Consider the following 18,422-nt stretch of genomic DNA (forward strand, 5'->3'; position numbering starts at 1 on the left):
TTTTATCCCCTTGATTAACAAATTTTGGCAACATCTTTTACCTGGTACTGGTTGTAGAGGCAATAAGATGCCATAAAGAGAACGTCATGAAGCAGACATTGTTCTGGGTGTGAAATGAGGGTTGGTTGAGATAACTTCAAAGCCATGGTATGAATCTGTGAAAATGAACCGTGAGTTGAAGTGGAGACCTCAGGATATTGGAGATACCAGAAGTATAGGACAGCTGACAAAGAAATCTGCAGGTTCAGACAGCAGCAGCACCCCTGGAGGAGTGGGGTTTCCCAAACCTTTGAAGCCCAGAGAACCTCATCACCGATCTCAGATGCCAGACATAGTGTCATAGAACTGGATACTATAACAATGGTGGATAGATTATATAAAATCTTACCATTAAAATTATCATATAAGATAAAGGTGCTAAAAACAACTATACTAAATTATGTTAAAGGGCATATAATGTGTAGATAACAACAGCATGGTAAAGTGGAAGATAGATGAAAGGACAGTGCTTCCATTCAAGGAAGTTCAATTATCAGCTTAAAATAGATTTTATATGTCGGGTGTGGTGGCACATGCCTTTAATCCCAGCACTAAGGATTCAGAGGTAGGAGGGTTGTTGTGAGTTCAAGGCCACCCTGAGATTACATAGTGAATTCCAGGTCACCATGGGATAGAGTGAGAGTATACCTTGAAAACAAATACATTGATATAACTAGGAAATATTTTATGTAAGCCCCTGATCACCACAAAGAACAAAACCAATGGGAGTTACACAAAAGATAAAGATAAAGCAAAACAAAAATATTGGGCTAGAAGTGGTCAGTGGAAGAGCACTTGCCTAGCATGTAAAAGGACCTAGGTTCAATCCCCAAAACTACAAAGACAAAATGATGGAAACAGATATTCCATATTGTGTGTGTGTATGTATTCATATTCCTATCAGTCAAAGTAAACTTTAACCCAAGTACTTAAACAACAAGGGTGATTTAATAGAAGGGTCAATGCAATATGAAGATTTAGAACTGTACCTCACCACCAAGTGCTTAAGTATATAAAGCAGCTACTGACAAGTCTAAAAGGGGGAAACTGTTATCAGTAGGCAACATCAGTACTCCACCTTGTTTGGAGGGCAGTGAGATTTCAGTGTGGGTCTCACTCTGGCCCAGACTGACCTGGAACTCACTCTGTAGTTGCAGGCTGGCCTCGAACTCAATACCAATCCTCCTATGTCTACATCCCAAATGCTGGGATTAAAGGCATGTGCCACCATACCCAGCACTATCCACTTTAAAAAAAATTAATAATTTTATTTATTTGCAGAGAGAATGAGAATGGGCACACCAAGGCCTAGTAACTCTAGATGCATACACCACTTGGTGCATCTGGTTTTATGTGGTTACTGGGGGACTCGAACTCAGGCCTTTAGACTTTGCCAGCAAGTGCCTTTAACTGCTAAGACATCTCTCCAGCCCTTAAAAATATTATTATGGGGCTGAAGAGATGGTTTAGCAGTTAAGTGCTTGCCTGTGAGGCCTAAGGACCCCGGTTCGAGGCTCGATTCCCCAGGACCCACGTTAGCCAGATGCACAAGGGGGCGCACGCATCTGGAATTCGTCTGCAGTGGCTGGAGGCCCTGGCGCGCCCATTCTCTCTCTCTCTGCCTCTTTCTCTGTCTGTCGCTCTCAAATAAATAAATAAAAATAAACCAAAAAAATTTTAAAAATATGAAGCCAGGTGTGGTTGTGCACACCTTTAATCCCAGCACTCGGGAGGCAGAACTTCCCAAGGATCGCTACGAGTTTGAGGCCACCCTGAGACTCCATAGTGAATTCCAGGTCAGCCTGGGCTACAGTGAGATCCTACCTCAAAAAATTAAAAAAAAAAAAAAAATCATGCAAGGAGAGAGAGAGGGGGTATGCTTGGACCTTTTGCTACAAGCAACTCCCAATGTATGCACCACTGTGTGTATCTGGCTTTATGTAGGAACTGGGGAATTGAACCCAGGTTGTTCGGCTTTGCAAGAAAGTGCCTTTAATCACTGAGCCACCTCTGCAGCCCCCTGCTACCCACTGTACTGAGACAGGTCTTGCTATTATACGTCAATGTCCTCCAAATTGAAACATTCCCTCCTGGGATGGAAGGAAGCTCAGAAGTCTCAGGAAGTCGGGGAAAAGGCTGCAAGACCCCTCCCTAAGGCAATATAAAGGAAAACAACTGCTTGAGGATGAGACACTCCGACTGCGCTGCCTGCAAGCCCAGTAGTGTGCTCAAGACTCTAATCAGCTGAGCTGCCTACAGTTTCTGCAGGGAGCTCTGGAGACGCAGCTTCCTTGAGTCGTCACCTATGTTGGCGTGTGTTTAGCAGTGATGCGGCTGCCTTTCAGTCTTCCCTGCTCCGACAAGCAACCTGTCACCCTGCTCTGTAAGTTACCCCAGCGAACTCACTGGTGCAAACCTGGTTTTGGTCTGTCATTTGTGTCCTACCTACCTGGGGTGAATCGATGTGTCTGTGTCACCCCAGGGGGAAAGTTTCCCATAACACTCAACAATTCAGCTAGTATAGCTAGCCACCTTGCCTAAGAATCCCATCTCTGTTTCACAACAGCTGGAATTACAGGTAGGCTGCCACATCTACCTGCACTTACATGGGTACTAGGGATCTGAACACTAGTCCTCACACTTATGAAGCAAGCACTTTATTCACTGAGCCATCTCCCTAGCCTAGTTTAGTGATTTCCCTAGTATGTCAAACTCTTCTGACTACTTTTAAAAGTCTTTGCAAGTAGGCTGGGGGGATGGCTCAGCAGTTAAGGCACTTGCCTGCAAAGTCAAAGGACCCAGGTTGGATTCCCCAGGCCCCATGTAAGCCAGATACACGTGGTGGCGCATGCTTTTGGAATTCATTTGCAGCAGCTGAAGGCCCTGGCACGCCCATTCTCTCTCTATATCTGCCTCTTTCCCTCAAATAGATAAAATAAATAAAAAAGTTTTTTAGGGCTGGAGAGATGGCTTAGCGGTTAAGCGCTTGCCTGTGAAGCCTAAGGACCCCAGTTCGAGGCTCGATTCCCCAGGACCCACGTTAGCCAGATGCACAAGGGGGCACACGCGTCTGGAGTTCGTTTGCAGAGGCTGGAAGCCCTGGCGCGCCCATTCTCTCTCTCTCCCTCTACCTTTCTCTCTCTCTGTGTGTGGCTCTCAAATAAATAAATAAATAAATTTTAAAAAATATTTTTAAAAAAGTTTTTTAAAAATCTTTGCAAGTATATGACACGTCTATGAGTATGGGCACATGCATGCCAAGGTGCCCATGTGGATGGAGGTCAGAGGACAATCTCCAGTGTTCGTCCTCACCTGTCACTTTGCTTTAGGCAGGTATCTTGTTCATCATTGTGTAGACCAAGCTTAGCTGGCCTAGGGATTCTCCTGTTCCCACCTCCCCTCTCACAGGAGCACTGGGATTACATATGCGAGCTAGTGTGTCTATGTGGGTCTGGGATCCAGTTGTGCAGCGAATGCTTTGTCTACCGTGCCATCTCTCCAACCCCTTCATTTACTACTATTAGGTGTGTTGGGGTGATCTGTGATGCCACTGTTTCAATTGTTTTGGGATATAACAACCACATCCATCTAAGATGGCAAACAATGTGGTCTTACTATGCCACAGATTAAGCTGTTCCCCTCACGCTCCTTCTCTTTGGGCCTCACTATTCTGAGATGGTACTGAAATTAGGCCCATCAACTCATAATGGCCTCTAAACACTCAAGTGAAAGGGAGAGACATACGCTTCTCAAATCAAAAGCTAGAAATGACTAAGCTTAGATGAAAATACCTTGAAAATCAAGCCAGACAGGCTGAAAATTAGGTCTCTCAGAGACAGCTGACAAGCTGTGATGCAAAGGAAAAGTTCATGAAAGACTCTAAAGGTACTGTTTCAGTACAGAAGCAAATAAAATGCAAGCAAAAAACAGCCGACTACTAATATGGAGTGTTAGTGGTCTCAACAAAAGATCAAATATTTCCTAAACCAAAACCTAATTCAGAGCAAAATAATTTTCTTCAGTTTCATGAAGGCTGAGAATGGAAAAAGGAAAGTTTGAAGCTAGCAGAGGCAGATTAATGACATTTCATCCACATCCCACACATAAAGCACCAGGGGAAGCAGCACGTGCTGAGGGAAATACCGTAGCAAGTTACAGATTTAGCTAAACCCTTCCAAAAAGGTGGCTCACTAAACCCATTTTGTTTTTCCTTCCTCCTTTCTTATTTTATTTATTTATTTGTGACAGAGAAAGGGAGAGAGAGACAGTGGGAGTGAGAATGGGCATGCCAGGGCCTGTAGCCACTACAAATGAATTCCAGATGCATGCCCCATCATGTGCATCTGGTTTACACGGATCCTGGAGAATCGAACCTGGGTCCTTAGGCTTTATAGGCAGGCACCTTAACTGCTGAGCCACCTCTCCAGCCTATCTTTCTTTCATTTTTTGAGGTAGAATCTCACTGTAGCCCAGACTGAACTGGAACTCAGTCTGTAGTCCCAGGTTGGCCTCAAATTCATGGAGATTCTCCTACCTCTGCCTCCTGAGTGCTGGGACTAAAAACATGCACCACTATGCCTGCCTACTAACTCAGCTTCAGTATAGGTACAATAGCCTGGGACTTTCAAAGCTGAAGAGACATTTTTACTTGGCCTTCAAAGGACCTGATGGCTCACATTGGGGGCACTCACAACTGGTGACTAAGTTTAAGGCAATGCTCATTCTGAAAAATTCTAGGGCCCAAGACAGAAATGCTAAATCTACTCTGTACTTTGTAAGTAGAACAAAGCCTAGACAATAGTACATTTGTGTATAACATGACCTATTAGATATTTTGAGCCCATTGTTGAGAAATGCTGCTCAGAAAAAAAAATTGCTTTCAAAATATTTCTGCTCATTCTGATGAAAATGTTCAAGATAATGTTTTCATGCCTGTTTACATATATATTCTGCAGCCCATGGATTACAAGTCATTGTGACATTCAGCTCTTGGGAATTTTATAAGGCTACAGCCACCACAGATATTGACTCTACTAATGGATCTACGCAAAAGAAAGTGAAAAGCTCCTGGAGGAGATTGCCCATCCAGATGCCATTTTGGACATTATTTATTTGCAGGAGCTAGACAAAATGTCAGTATTCCATCTTTCCTGGTAGACTTTAAGCAGAGGGAAGGACTGCAGATGCAGTAGAGATGGCAGTGGAACCTGACGATATGACTGAACTAGTACAATCACAAGATAAAACTTCCAGGGCTAAGGAGTTGCTTCCTATGGCTAAGCAAAGCAAGTGGTTTCTTTTAATGAAATCTACAGGTAAAGTTATCATGTACAGTGTTGAAATGATAACAGAAAAGTTTAAATACATACAGATGTAAACTAATAAAGTAGTAGCAGTGTTAGTGAGTACTAATTACAATTTTGAAGGAAATTCTTCTGTGAGTTAAGGGGAAATCTCTCAACAGAAAAGACTCAAGGGGGCTGGATAGATGACTTAGCAGTTAAGGCACTTGTAAAGCCAAGGAATCCAGGTTCAATTTTCCAGTACCCACATAAGCCACATGCACAAGGTGCTGTGTGTGTGTCTAGAGTTCATTTGCAATGGCTGAAGGCCTTAACAGGCCCATTTCTTTCTCTCTTCTGTCTTTCTCTCTCCTTCCCTCCCTCTTTCTCTCACTCAAAAAAATAAATAATAGCTTTTTTTAAAAAAGACTTAAAAGCCAGGCATAGTGGTGCACACCTTTAATCCCAGCACTCGGGAGGCAAAGGTAGGAGTGTTGCCATGAGTTCAAGGCCACCCTGAGACTACATAGAAAATTCCAGGTCAGCCTGAGCTAGAGTGAAACCCTACCTCAAAAAAAAAAAAAAAAAAAAAAAAAAGGTTCACGGCACACAACAATCTTAGAAGTTGTCAGTGATACCCCAACCTATAGCAAGCATAATCCTGATCAACAGTTACTTAGCAAAAGTAACTTAATAAATTCTCAGGTGGACAGGTGTGGTGGCACACACCTTTAACTCAGTACTCAGGAGGCAGAGGTAGGAGGATCATCATGAGTTTCGAGGCCACCCTGAAAATGCATAATGAACTCCATGTCAGCCTGGGCTAGAGTGAGACCCTATCTAGAAAAACCACTAAAAAAGGCACAAATGATCACTAGAATTTTTAGCAATAAAGTATTTTTACATTAAGGTAAATACATTTTCAGATATAATGCTATGAAATACTTAAGACTATGATAGTATAAATTTTATAAACACTAGAAAACCAAAAAGAAAATTGTGTATTTTCATATTCATTCTGTTTCAGTGGTTTGAAATAGAAGCTGTAATGTCTCAAAGGTATGTTTATGATTTTCTTTTTAAAATATTATTTTTATTTATCTATTTGCAAGGAGAAAGAGAGAGACAGACAATGGGTGCACCAGGGCCTCTAGCTGCTGCAAACTAACTCCAGATCATGGATCACTTCACGTATCTGGCTTTACATGGATGCTGGAGAATTGAATCCAGGTTGTTAGGCTTTTTTTTCAGGAAAGTGCCTTAACTGCTGAGCCATCTCTCCAGCCCTGTTTATGATTTTCAATAAGGCCACCAGGAAGATACAATAAGGGTAATGCCATCAACACATGGCATTGGGAAAACTAGATACACACACCAAAAGAATTTAAATGATCCCCTATCTTATATCATAAGTGAAAATCAACTCAAATGGACTATTACAGAGATCTGAAACCACAGAACTACTAGAAGATGACTGGGACAAGCTCCTTGGCATTGGGCTTTGACAATGATTTTTTGGTATTGCAGGCAACAACATCAGGAATAAAGGGCTCTACATCAAATTTAAAGGCTTCTAAATGTCACATGTTCTCTCTCATATGTGGATCTTAGCTATAGATGACTGGACTTCTGTGTGAGTAGGAAGAAAACTCAGTAGCAGAGGCTAGTAAGCCAGAAAGGAGATATAAAGGGGATAGAAAGGAAGGGAGAGGAGGACTTAATAGGATGGCATTGTGTATATGTAAGTAGAAGAATAGATTAATGGGGGTGAAAAGGCCTAAGTGAGGTTAGGGGAAGAGACTGAGTAAAGGAAAAGATGGAAGGAGGCTAATCAAAATCTAAGCAGATATAAATATGGAAACCTACTTTTTTAGACAATGGAATACACAGTAGCCAGAGAATGTTAGTAGAAAATTTTCAGTGCCAGGGATGAGATACCTGCCAGTGAGTTATTGGCCAGGGAGGTCCCTGATGCCCCGAAACATTATATGTCATTGCCAAGGCCCTTGGTTTCCCACCAGGAATAGATGGTAAAACCCTATTGCTGAAGACTGCACATACTTGGGCTGCAAGATCACTGAGAAATCCTGCTGGAACTGAGCTGATAACCACCTCCATGTAGACTAGCTGACAGAAAGTTGGAAAAAGCCATGCTGTATGCAGCTCAATGGGAGAGAGAGAGAGATCAGTGAAGACACTCCACAGTGGACACTGCAAGCCTTATATTTGGCCAAACAGACCAAATGAGCCAACTATTACAATAGTGGCACGTCTGTTATGGGGGAAACCAACTGCCCTCTAATTGGACTGGAGGCCCGCTCTACGGGAGGGAGTACATCCCTGATACTGAAAACCTACAAAGGGGTAGTCATAAGCCCTAAGGGTGTAATGTCTGCTGTTGTCTGGCTAAATGTATATACTATGCTCATCAAACTGCCCAGTAAGCACTTCTCTTTAATATTCACACCCTTATATTAATGCTACTCTCACTTTTGGTAGAGAATCTTCTCTTTTCAGATGGCAGTGACCTTGGGATGACTCAGAAGGCATCATGGTGCTGAGAAGTCAAGCTCAGCACTGAAATATCTCTATCACACCTTCCAAGGCTCAGGGTCCACTGCGGAAGAGCTGGCAGAAAGAACGTAAGAGCCGAAGGAAGGGTAGGACTCCTTACAACGTGCTCCTTCAGACACAAATGGCCTGGATATCCATGACCTCACAGCTTCTGACACTACCTCCATAAGGCCATCATAATAGGAGCAAAAGATGATGACATCAAAATAAAAGAGAGATTGACTGAGAGGGGGAGGTGATATGATGGAGTGGAGTTTCAAAGGGGAAAGTGGGGGAAGGGAAGGCATGACCATGGGATATTATCTACAATCATGGAAGTTGTTAATTATAAAAAATAAAAAATTAAAGTCTTCTGTAGTGTAAAGGAGACAACAAACGAAAAGATAACCCACAGAATGAGATAAAATACCTGAAGACATAAATTTAAGTTAAATATGTAATATACATAAGCAACCCCAACAAGTCAACAGTAAGAAAATAAATAACTGGTTAAAACATGGACAAAGCAGAATGAGGAAACAAAGTGCTTGCTAAGAATGGAGTTCAATCCTCAGAACCTGTGTGTAAAGCTGGGAAAAGAGGAACATGCTCATAATCCCAGCACTGGGAGGAAGATACAAGTGAGTTCCTGGCTCTAGCTCCAGTCCACTGAGAGGCCCTGTCTCAAATGAAGTAGACAGTGCTTACGGAATAACACCAGAGATTGTCCTCTGGCCTCCACATATGTATGTGGCAACACAAAAGGAAACAGCAATAAAAGGGCTGGGTGTGATGGTTCACTCCTGCGACCCCAGCTCCTTTGAAGTAGGAGGATCACTTAGTTCAAGGCTGACCTGGGCTATACAATGAGCTCCAGGTCAGCCTAGACTAGTGAGAAATTGCCTCAAACCCCCCCCCCCCATTACTCCATGCCCCAAAATAATGAAAGCAGGCATTTCTCCTAAGATGACACAAAACCGGCCGTGGTGGCGCACATCTTTAATCCCAGCACTCAGGAGGCAGAGGTAGAATTGCTGAGGTTTAGGCCATCCTGGGTCTACAGTTAGTTCCAGGTCAGCCTGGGTTAGAGCAAGACCCTACATTGAATCACGCAGCCCCCCCCCCCCAAAACAGGACATACAAATGGGCAATAGATGTATCAAAAGTTGTCCAATGCCATTATCAGGGAGTTGCATGTCAAAACTAGAATGAGGGCTAGAGAGATGGCTCAGCGGTTAATTGCTTGCCTGTGAAGCCTAAGGACCCCGGTTCGAGGCTCGGTTCCCCAGGTCCCACGTTAGCCAGATGCACAAGGGGGCGCACACATCTGGAGTTTGTTTGCAGAGGCTGGAAGCCCTGGCGCGCCCATTCTCTCTCTCTCCCTCTGTCTTTCTCTCTGTGTCTGTCGCTCTCAAATAAATAAATTAATTAATTAAAAAAAAAAAGATGTGACATTAAAAAAAAAAAAAAACTAGAATGAGATATCTCATTCCTGCCAACACCAAATAATAAGTGTTGGCATGGGTATGGGGAAAAAAGAACCCTTATGTGCCATGGTAGTACTAACAAACAGTCATTTTGGAAAACTATATAGAGATTCCTCAAAAACCTAAAAGTAGAATTACTGTGCTGGGGAGATGGCTCCGAGGTTGTAGTAGTTTGAATGTATGTCCCTCATAGTCTTAGGTGTTTAATTAATGCTTATAACTTGGGTTTTCACTGCCTGGCTGGAGGAGGTGTCACTGGGGGTGGATCCTAGGATCCAGCCCAGAGGTAGGCAGAGCAGTCTGAGCTTCAGTGGATTTTTGTGTTGGCTGACTGCTGGTTTTTCTCTCTGCTTGAATTTATGAATGGGAGCCAGCTTCTTCTACCATTGGTGAAACTTCCCTTGGATCTATAACCTGAAATAAATCCATTCCTCCCATAAACTGTTTTTGGTTGGATGTTCATCCCATCAATGTTAGAATTGTCTATAACAGCAGTTAAAGGTCCTTGCTTACAAAGCCTGCTGTCTCAAGCTCTATTTCCCAGTACGCACATAAAGCCAGACAAAGTAGTACATGTGTTGAGTTTGTCTGTAGTGTGGCAAGAGGCCCTGGGGTGCCATATTCCCCCTCTCTTACATCTGTGTATGCAAATAAGCAAATATTTAGAAAAAGAGAATTCCCATAGAATCCAACAATCCCACTTCTGAGTATGTAGCCAATGAAAATGAAATCACCACCATGAAGAGTTATCTGTACCTCCAGGTTCACTGTAGTTGTAATCACAATAGCCAAGATACGGAATCTACCTATCCAACAAGTGGATAAATAAAACATGATATGTATATATAACAGAGTACTATCTGGCCTTTACAAACAAGATTCTATGATTCTATGATTGGTGACAACAAGCAAGCCGGGAGAATATTAAGTGAAATAAGACAGGGTTGAAAATGGAAGGACAAAATGGTAGATGTTTCTCAAAGAATACAACATTTCAGTTATGAAGAAGGATTGAGTTCAATGACCTGTACATTATGGTGACTATAGTTAGTAACATCATTACTATTATATACTTAACAAATGGCTAAGAGTACATTTTAAGTTTCTATTCACAAAAAAAATGCTAAGTATACATGGTAATGTATAAAGCATTACATTCTATAAAAAGACACAATCTTATTTTAACTGAAATAATTACTTGAATAAAACAATTGAATGGTGTCTGTGAAATAAAGCAAAAAGTGTAGTCTGGCATAGAGGCACACACCTTTAATCCCAGCACTCAGGAGTCAGAGGTAGAAGGATCGCTGTGAGTTGGAGGCCGGACTGAGACTACAGAGCGAGTTCTAGGACAGCCTGGGGAGATACTACCTCAAAGGAAAAAAAAAAAAAAAAAGTCTAACATTGTGTCTCATGAGACTCTCAGAAATAAAGGAGAAAGTGAAACGAAAAGAAAAGCCTGAATGGTTGAAAGTTGTTTGTGGGTTCTGAGCAGTGAGAGTAGCAGTCACTGTAAGGGGCAGGGGCAGTGCCTCTGGACATTCCCTTCCACTCTGTGGCTCCTACAAGCTTTCTGCCCTCTCTTCTGAAAATTCCTTGAGCTGTGGTGGGTGTGCTCTAAGTTTACTTCAGTGGTGTACTCTCAGCAGCTTCTGGATTTCTGCTTTGGTACATTTGAGTATCCTAAGTGTTTGTCTCCATCACCCTGGCCAAAGGGGAAATACCAGCAATCCCACTGAGGAAGGCCCACTGAGGAAGGCCCTCAGCGGGATGGGGGCAGGGAGGAAGGAAATGATGGTACTAACACATGATGTGTCCAAACAAATTTTCTACTTAAGAAAGATGATCAATTAAAACTTTGCCTTCATTTAGCAATAAAAAAATTATATATGTAATGAAACACATAAACTTAAACATTTAAGGTCAGCAAATGCAAAACCAAAAGTTCAACAATTCCACATGTAAATCTATCCTAACCAAATCAACAACAAAAGACAAACCCTCCTGAAAACAGCCAAATACATTAATACGTCTCAGGTAATGGGAAATTATTTGACTATACATTTATTATCAGAATTCATTGAGACTAAAAAAGCATGATATTTTACTATTAACAAAGAATTTTATATCCAGCAAAAAATATCTCAAGCTGAATGTGGTGGCACACTCCTTTAATCCCAGCACTTGGGAAGCTGAGGTAGAATTGCTGTGAGTTTGAGGCCAGTATGGGGCTGGAGAGTGAGTTTCACATCAGCCTGAGCTAGAGTGAGACCCTACCTCAAAAACAAACAATAAGTCCTAAAATCAGGAAAATTAAGAAATCTAACTTACTTCGCAGACCACTTCTAAAATGTTTTCCAGATAGAAAGAGGATGGTACCCAGCATAAACTTGGAACATTAAAATAACAGAAACACATGGATGAATGTAACTCTTGAGTTCAAAAAAAACTTAGCTGGGGGCTGGAGAGATGGCTTAGTGGTCAAGGCGCATGTCTGTGAAGCCTGAGGACCCAGGTTTGATTCTCCAGGTCCCACATAAGCCAGATGCACATGGTGGTGCATGTGTCTGGAGATGGTTTGCAGAGGTGAGAGGCCCTGGCATGCCCATGCTCTCTCTCCTTGTCTCAAATAAGTAAATGTTTTTCATTTTTTTTAGATTTTTATTATTTAATTTTATTTTATATATTAATTAATTAATTAATTTAAGATACCGGGGGTGGAGAGATAGAGAGAATAGGTGTGCCAGGGCCTCTAGTCACGGCAAATGAACTCCAGAAGCATGCACCACCATATGCATCTAGTTATGTGGTACCTGGAGAATCAAACCTGGGTTCTTAGGTTTCGCAGGCATACACCTTAACAGCTAGGCCATCCCTCCAACCCTGTCTGTTTTTTGAGTAGGGTCTCACTCTAGCCCAGACTGACCTGGAATTCACTATGTAGTCTCAAGATGGCCTCAAAGTCATGGTGATCTTCCTACCTCTGCCTCCTGAGTGCTGGGATTAAAGGAGTGCACCACTATGCTTGGCTAGCATGTTTTTATACTTATTGTTTTTCTAATTCTTTCCTGCTACTTTATACAGTCATTATGGTTTGAATACTAAATGTCCATTGTCAAAGAATGCAAGTGTAATAACAAGTATTCTAGCTTACCAAGCTGTCTTTCCATTATTAAAAATATGGTAGCCAGGCATAATGGCACACACCTTTAACACCAGCACTTGGGAAGCAGAGGTAGAAGAATCACCATAAGTTCAAGGCCTCCCTGAGACTCCATAGTGAATTCTAGGTCAGTCTAGGCTAGAGTGAGACCCTACCTCAAAAAAAAAATTTTTTTTCAAAAAGAACTGTGTGCTCTTTCCACAGTACAGTGGTGGAGTCAATAGGTGTGCCCAGGCCAAAATGTGGTACTGGACACAAAGAGAGTACTGTCCCAAAGAGAGTGCTGACTTCTTGCTGCAACATGCTTATAAATTCAGAATGCCTGTAATCCCAGAACTCAGTAGGCTGAGGCAAAAAAGATCTGGAATTTGAGGCTGACCTGGGTATATAGGAAGCACCAGAGCCAGCCTGGTCATGGGAATCTATTTTAAAAACAACAACAGGGCTGGAGAGATGGTCAGCAGTTAAGCACTTGCCAGCAAACCCTAAGGACCTGGGTTTGATTCCCCAGGATCCATGTAAAGCCAGATGCACAAGGTGGTATAGATGTCTGGAGTTAGCCTATAGTGATTGCAGGCTGTGATGTGTCCATACTATTTGCCTCTCTCCCTCTAATAAGTAAGTAACTAAATAACAATAGAGCTGGAGAGATAACTCATCAGCTAAAGGTGCTTGCTAACAAAGCCTAATTGCCTGGGTTCAATTCCCTAGTACCCATGTTAAGCCTGATACACAACGTGATGCATGTGTATGGAGTTTGTTTACAGTGGCAGGAGGCTCAGGTGCCCCATCAACGCCCTCTCTGCTTGCAAACAGATAAATAAAAAAAAACTTTTTTTAAAGCTGGGCGTGGTGGCGCATGCCTTTAATCCCAGCACTAGGGAGGCAGAGGTAGGAGGATCACCATGACTTCGAGGTCACCCTGAGACTGCATAGTGAATTCCAGGTCAGCCTGGACTAGAGTGAGACCCTACCTCGAAAAACCAAAAAAAAAACAAAAAAACAAATAAAAAAAAAGTATTATGGGCTGGAGAGAGGGCTCAGCGGTTAAGTGCTTGATTACAAAGCCTAACAATCCAGGCTCAATTCCCCAGTATCCATGTAAAGCCAGATGCACAAAGTAGTGCATTCATCTGGAGTTCATTTGCAGCAGCTGCAGGCCCTGGTATACCCCTTCTATCTCTCTTCTCTTTCTCTCTGCTCCCAACAAATAAAAAAATATTTTAACAATATATAATAATTGTAGACAACTTCAGCATTGAGGAATTTCATAGTTTATAATACAACTATAAAGGTAAGAAAGCAGGGCTGGAGAGATGGCTTAGTGGTGAAGGCACTTGCCTACAAAGCTAAAGGACCCAGGTTCGATTCTCCAGGAGCCACATAAACCAGATGCACACAGTGGCATCTGGAGTTCATTTCCAGAAGCTCAAGGCCCCAGTGTGTCCATTCTTTCTCTCTCTCTCTACCTCTTTCAAGTAAATAAAAGCATCTTTTTTAAAAAGCAGAGAGAACAAGATGGGTATGGTGGTGCCAAGCCTTTAATCCCAGCATTTGGGAGGCAGAGGTAGGAGGACTGCTGTGAGTTCGAGGTCACCCTGAGACTACATAGTGAATTCCAGGTCAGCCTGGGCCGGAGTGAGACCCTACCTTGAAAAACAAACAACAACAACAAAAAAAACAAAAAACAAACAAACAACAAAAAAAAAACAGAGAGAGCAAAAGATATTAATGGTGTTGAGAGCTCTACATCCCACTCTTAAAATATTGATTTTAAGTTAACTATAAAAGTTAAACATGTTTATGACAATTCCAAGAATAAACATTAACAAAAAGTGTACAAAGAGATAAGTGTCAAAATCACAACACAGGGGCTGGACAGATGGCTTAGTGGTTAAGCGCTTGCCTGTGAAACCTAAGGACCCTGGTTTGAGGCTCAGTTCCCCAAGACCCACGTTAGCCAGATGCACAGGGGAGTGCACGCGTCTGGAGTTCGTTTGCAGTGGCTGGAGGCCCTGGAGCACCCATTCTCTCTCCCTCTCCCTCCCTCTCTCTCTCTCTGCCTCTTTCTCTCTCTGTCGCTCTCAAATAAATAAATAAAACAAAAAAAAATTTTTTTTTTTTAAATCACAACAGAGCTGCAGGGCCAGTTCAGTGATTACAGGCACTTGTTTGCAAAGCCTGCCTTCTCAGGTTCTACTCCCCAGCACCCACATAAAACCAGACTTAGGCTAGGTGTGGTAATGCATACCTTTAATGCTAGCACTTGAAAGGTGGAGTAGGAGGATCGCTGTGAGTTCCAGGTCAGCCTGGGCTCGAGCAAGACCTTACCTCCAAAAAAAAAGACAAAAGACTTAAAGTGGCACATGCATCTGCGATACCAATGCACCTAAGACAATGGGAGGCAGAGTCAAGACAATCCAAAGCTCACAGGCCAGCTAGACTAACATTCATTCTCAGAGGAAAGAGATCCGGTCTCAAACACAGTAGCAAAAGATCATAGTTCAAGTTTGTCCTTTTAAACTACTGCTGCTCTCTGGCTAAATGCATATATTATACCCACCAAACTGCCCTCTATTTGTGCCCATTTATTCATGCTAGTCTCACCTTTGGATAGAGAAGCTTATCTTTTCAGCTGGCAGTGATCACTGGGGTAAACCACAACTCACCAAAGTTCTCAGAGGAAGTGATAGGAGTGTTCAGCACTAAGTGAGACATCTCTATCACACCTTCCAAGGCTCAGGAACCATTGTGGAAGAGGTAGTAAAAAGAATGTTAAGTGCCAAAGGAAGGGGAGGACTGCTTACAATACTGTCTTCCAGACACAAAGTGACCTACATATACATGAGAATTCCTGAGGTGGCCTACACAAGACCCATATACAATAGGAGAAGACAGACTAGCTAGAAAGAAAGGATGCAGCGGAGGGGGAATAGGGAAAGTTGGTGGAAGGGGACTATGATAATGGTATTGTCTATATTTATGGAAATTGTAAATAAAAAGTTTCTTTTAAAACTTAAACTTTTTTAAGACAACTAGAATTAGAGTATAAAGAAAAATTAGAAAAATATTCTAAGTTGAACAAGGATGAAATTACAACAAAACTTTACATTGAAAATACTGAATATTAACGTCTGAAGGGCTAAAGAACATTTTCAAGATTGCATGAGTATGTTTTCCTGAATTAAAATCTTTATCTCCAAAGAAGTACGACTTTATTTGGGAAGGGGAGGGGGGAGAAGGGAGAGAAAAGGCAGAAAGAAGGGAGGACCACTGTGCTGAACACATGAAATGGTCACAGAAATAATCCAATTAAATGAACACAAACAAATAAATTCAACAGATTAAATTCTTTAAAATTTAAACTCATCCAAACAGGAACAGATCACATAAGTTTTTCAGTAACTAGGAAATAAATTTAGTTCATAGTACAATTCCTCTCAAAGAAATCTCAAGGCTCTTATGTCTTCACTGGTAAATTTTGCCAAATAATTAAGCAACAGTACAACTTAACAGAGTCTCTTTCAGAAAACAGAACAGAGTGCTGGAGACATAGCTCAGTGGTTAAAGGTACTTCCTTGCAGCAAAACCTGATGGCCCAGGTTCAACTCCCTAGTGCCTACAAAAGCCAGATGCACAAAAATGTGCAGGCATCTTGAATCTGTTTGCAAGAAGCCCTGGTTGTGCCAATTCTTTTTTTCTCTTTCTCTTAATAAATACAGAATGAGATACTTCTCACCATCTATTCATGATAAAGCTGACATGAGGGCTGGGGAGACGGCTTAGAGGTTAAGGTGCTTGTATACAAAGCCTAATGACCTGGATTCAATTCACCAGGACCCACGCAGGCCATATGCATAAAGTGGTAATATATGACTCTGGAGTTCGTTTGGAGCAGCTGGAGGCTCTGGTGCATCCATCCTCTCTCTCTTTCCCTCTCTCTCTCAAATTTTAGTAATATTTTTTAAAAACTATTTTTAAAAAACGTACACAAGACATTTGGAAGGATTAGTTAGAAGGGTACAATGGGAAAGAGACTGAGGAAGGGGACAAGAGTAAGTAATGGGAGGAAAATGTGTTCAAAATGCATTATGCACATGTATGAAAACTCAATTAAAAGTTAAGGGGCAGGGCTACAGAGATAGCTTAGCAGTTCAGGCATTTGCCTGCAAAGCCGAAGGACCCAGGTTCAATTCCCCAGGACCCACAAAAAGCCAGATGCGCAGAGGCTAGAGGCTCTGGCATCCATTCTTTCTCACTCTCTCAAATGATTTTTTTTTAAGCTAAGGAGCTGCAGAGAAGGCTCAGCAGGTAAAGACAATGGCTCACAAAGCCTGCCATGCTGAACTGGAAACCTAGTTCAAATCCTCAGCACCATATGAAGCTGGATGACCTTGGCAAGAGACCCTAGCACTCTCATATACATACATACACATGCGCAAATAAATAAAATTTTGTTTTTTTAGGGCTGGAGAGATGGCTTAGTGGTTAAAGCACTTGCCTGCAAAGCCAAAGGATCCCAGTTCGACTCTCCAGGACCCACATAAGCCAGATGCACAAGGGGGCACATGCATCTGAAGTTTGTTTGCAGTTTCTACAAAACCAACTATGGCTAATACCCTACTTAGTGGTGTAAAACTGGGTGTTTTTCTCCCTGCAAGTAATTAACGCAAGGTTTTTCTCCCATCAATCCATTTCAACATGTACAAAGGGAAAAAGGACACAAATTGATCAAAATAACAAAACAAACCTCTTAATTAGAAGATGAATACTAAAGTAAAATTTCTGACATAGTAAAAAAGGGATTATTCCGGTCTAGCCTAGTGCCTTTATCATACTTTTTGTGTGTTTTTCAAGATAGGGTCTCACTCTAGCCCAGGCTGACCTGGAATTCACTATGTAGCCTCAGGGTGGCCTCAAACTCATGGTGATCTTCCTACCTCTGCCTCCTGAGTGCTGGGATTAAAGGCGTGCACCACCATGCCTGGCTACCATACTCTTAATAATGAAAAGTCAGCTTTGTAAACTAGAATACTTGTTATTACACTTGCATTCTTTGACAATGGACATTTAGTATTCAAACTATAATGAATGCATAAAGTAGCAGGAAAGAACTAGAAAACAATAAGTATAAAAACACACACTAGCCGGGTATAGTAGTGTACACCTTTAATCTCAGCAATTGGGAGGCATAGGTAGGAAGATCACCTACTTAACATCATGCCAATACATACGGAAGAAAAAAACAAATTTCACTGAAAACTGGTAATTAGCTGGGCGTAGTTGTGCATGCCTTTAATCCCAGCACTCAGGAGGCAGAGGTAGGAGGATCACTCTGAGTTCAAGACCACCCAGAGACTACACAGCGAATTCCAGGTCAGCCTGAGCTAGATTGACACCCTACCTCAAAAATAAGAAAAGAAAGCTGGAAGTCGGGTGTGGTGGTGCACGCCTTTAATCCCAGCACTTGGGTGGCAGAGGTAGGATCACTGTGAATTCCATAGTGAATACCAGGTCAGCCTGAGCTAGAGTGAGACCCTACCTCATAAAACCAAAAAAAGAAAGAAAAAGCTGGAAAAAATGTCTTAGTGATTTAGGCACTTGCTTGCAAAGCCGAACGACCCAGGTTCAATTCCCCAGGACCCACGTAAGCCAGATGCACAAGGGGGTACATGCATCTGGAGTTTGCAGTGGCTGGAGGCACTGGCATGCCCATTCTCATTCTCTCTCTCTCACCCTCAAATAAATAAAGAAAAATAAAATAAAAAGAGAAGGGGGGAGACCTACTAAAAAGGGCCAGAGAATTGGCTTAACAGTTAAGGAGCTTGTCTAAAAAGCCAAAGGTCCAGGGTCCGATTTCCTAGTACCCACATAAAGCCAGATGCTGAAGTAGCGCAT

This window comes from Jaculus jaculus, chromosome 1 (genome assembly GCF_020740685.1).
Source record: "Jaculus jaculus isolate mJacJac1 chromosome 1, mJacJac1.mat.Y.cur, whole genome shotgun sequence".
Taxonomy (NCBI): domain Eukaryota; kingdom Metazoa; phylum Chordata; class Mammalia; order Rodentia; family Dipodidae; genus Jaculus; species Jaculus jaculus.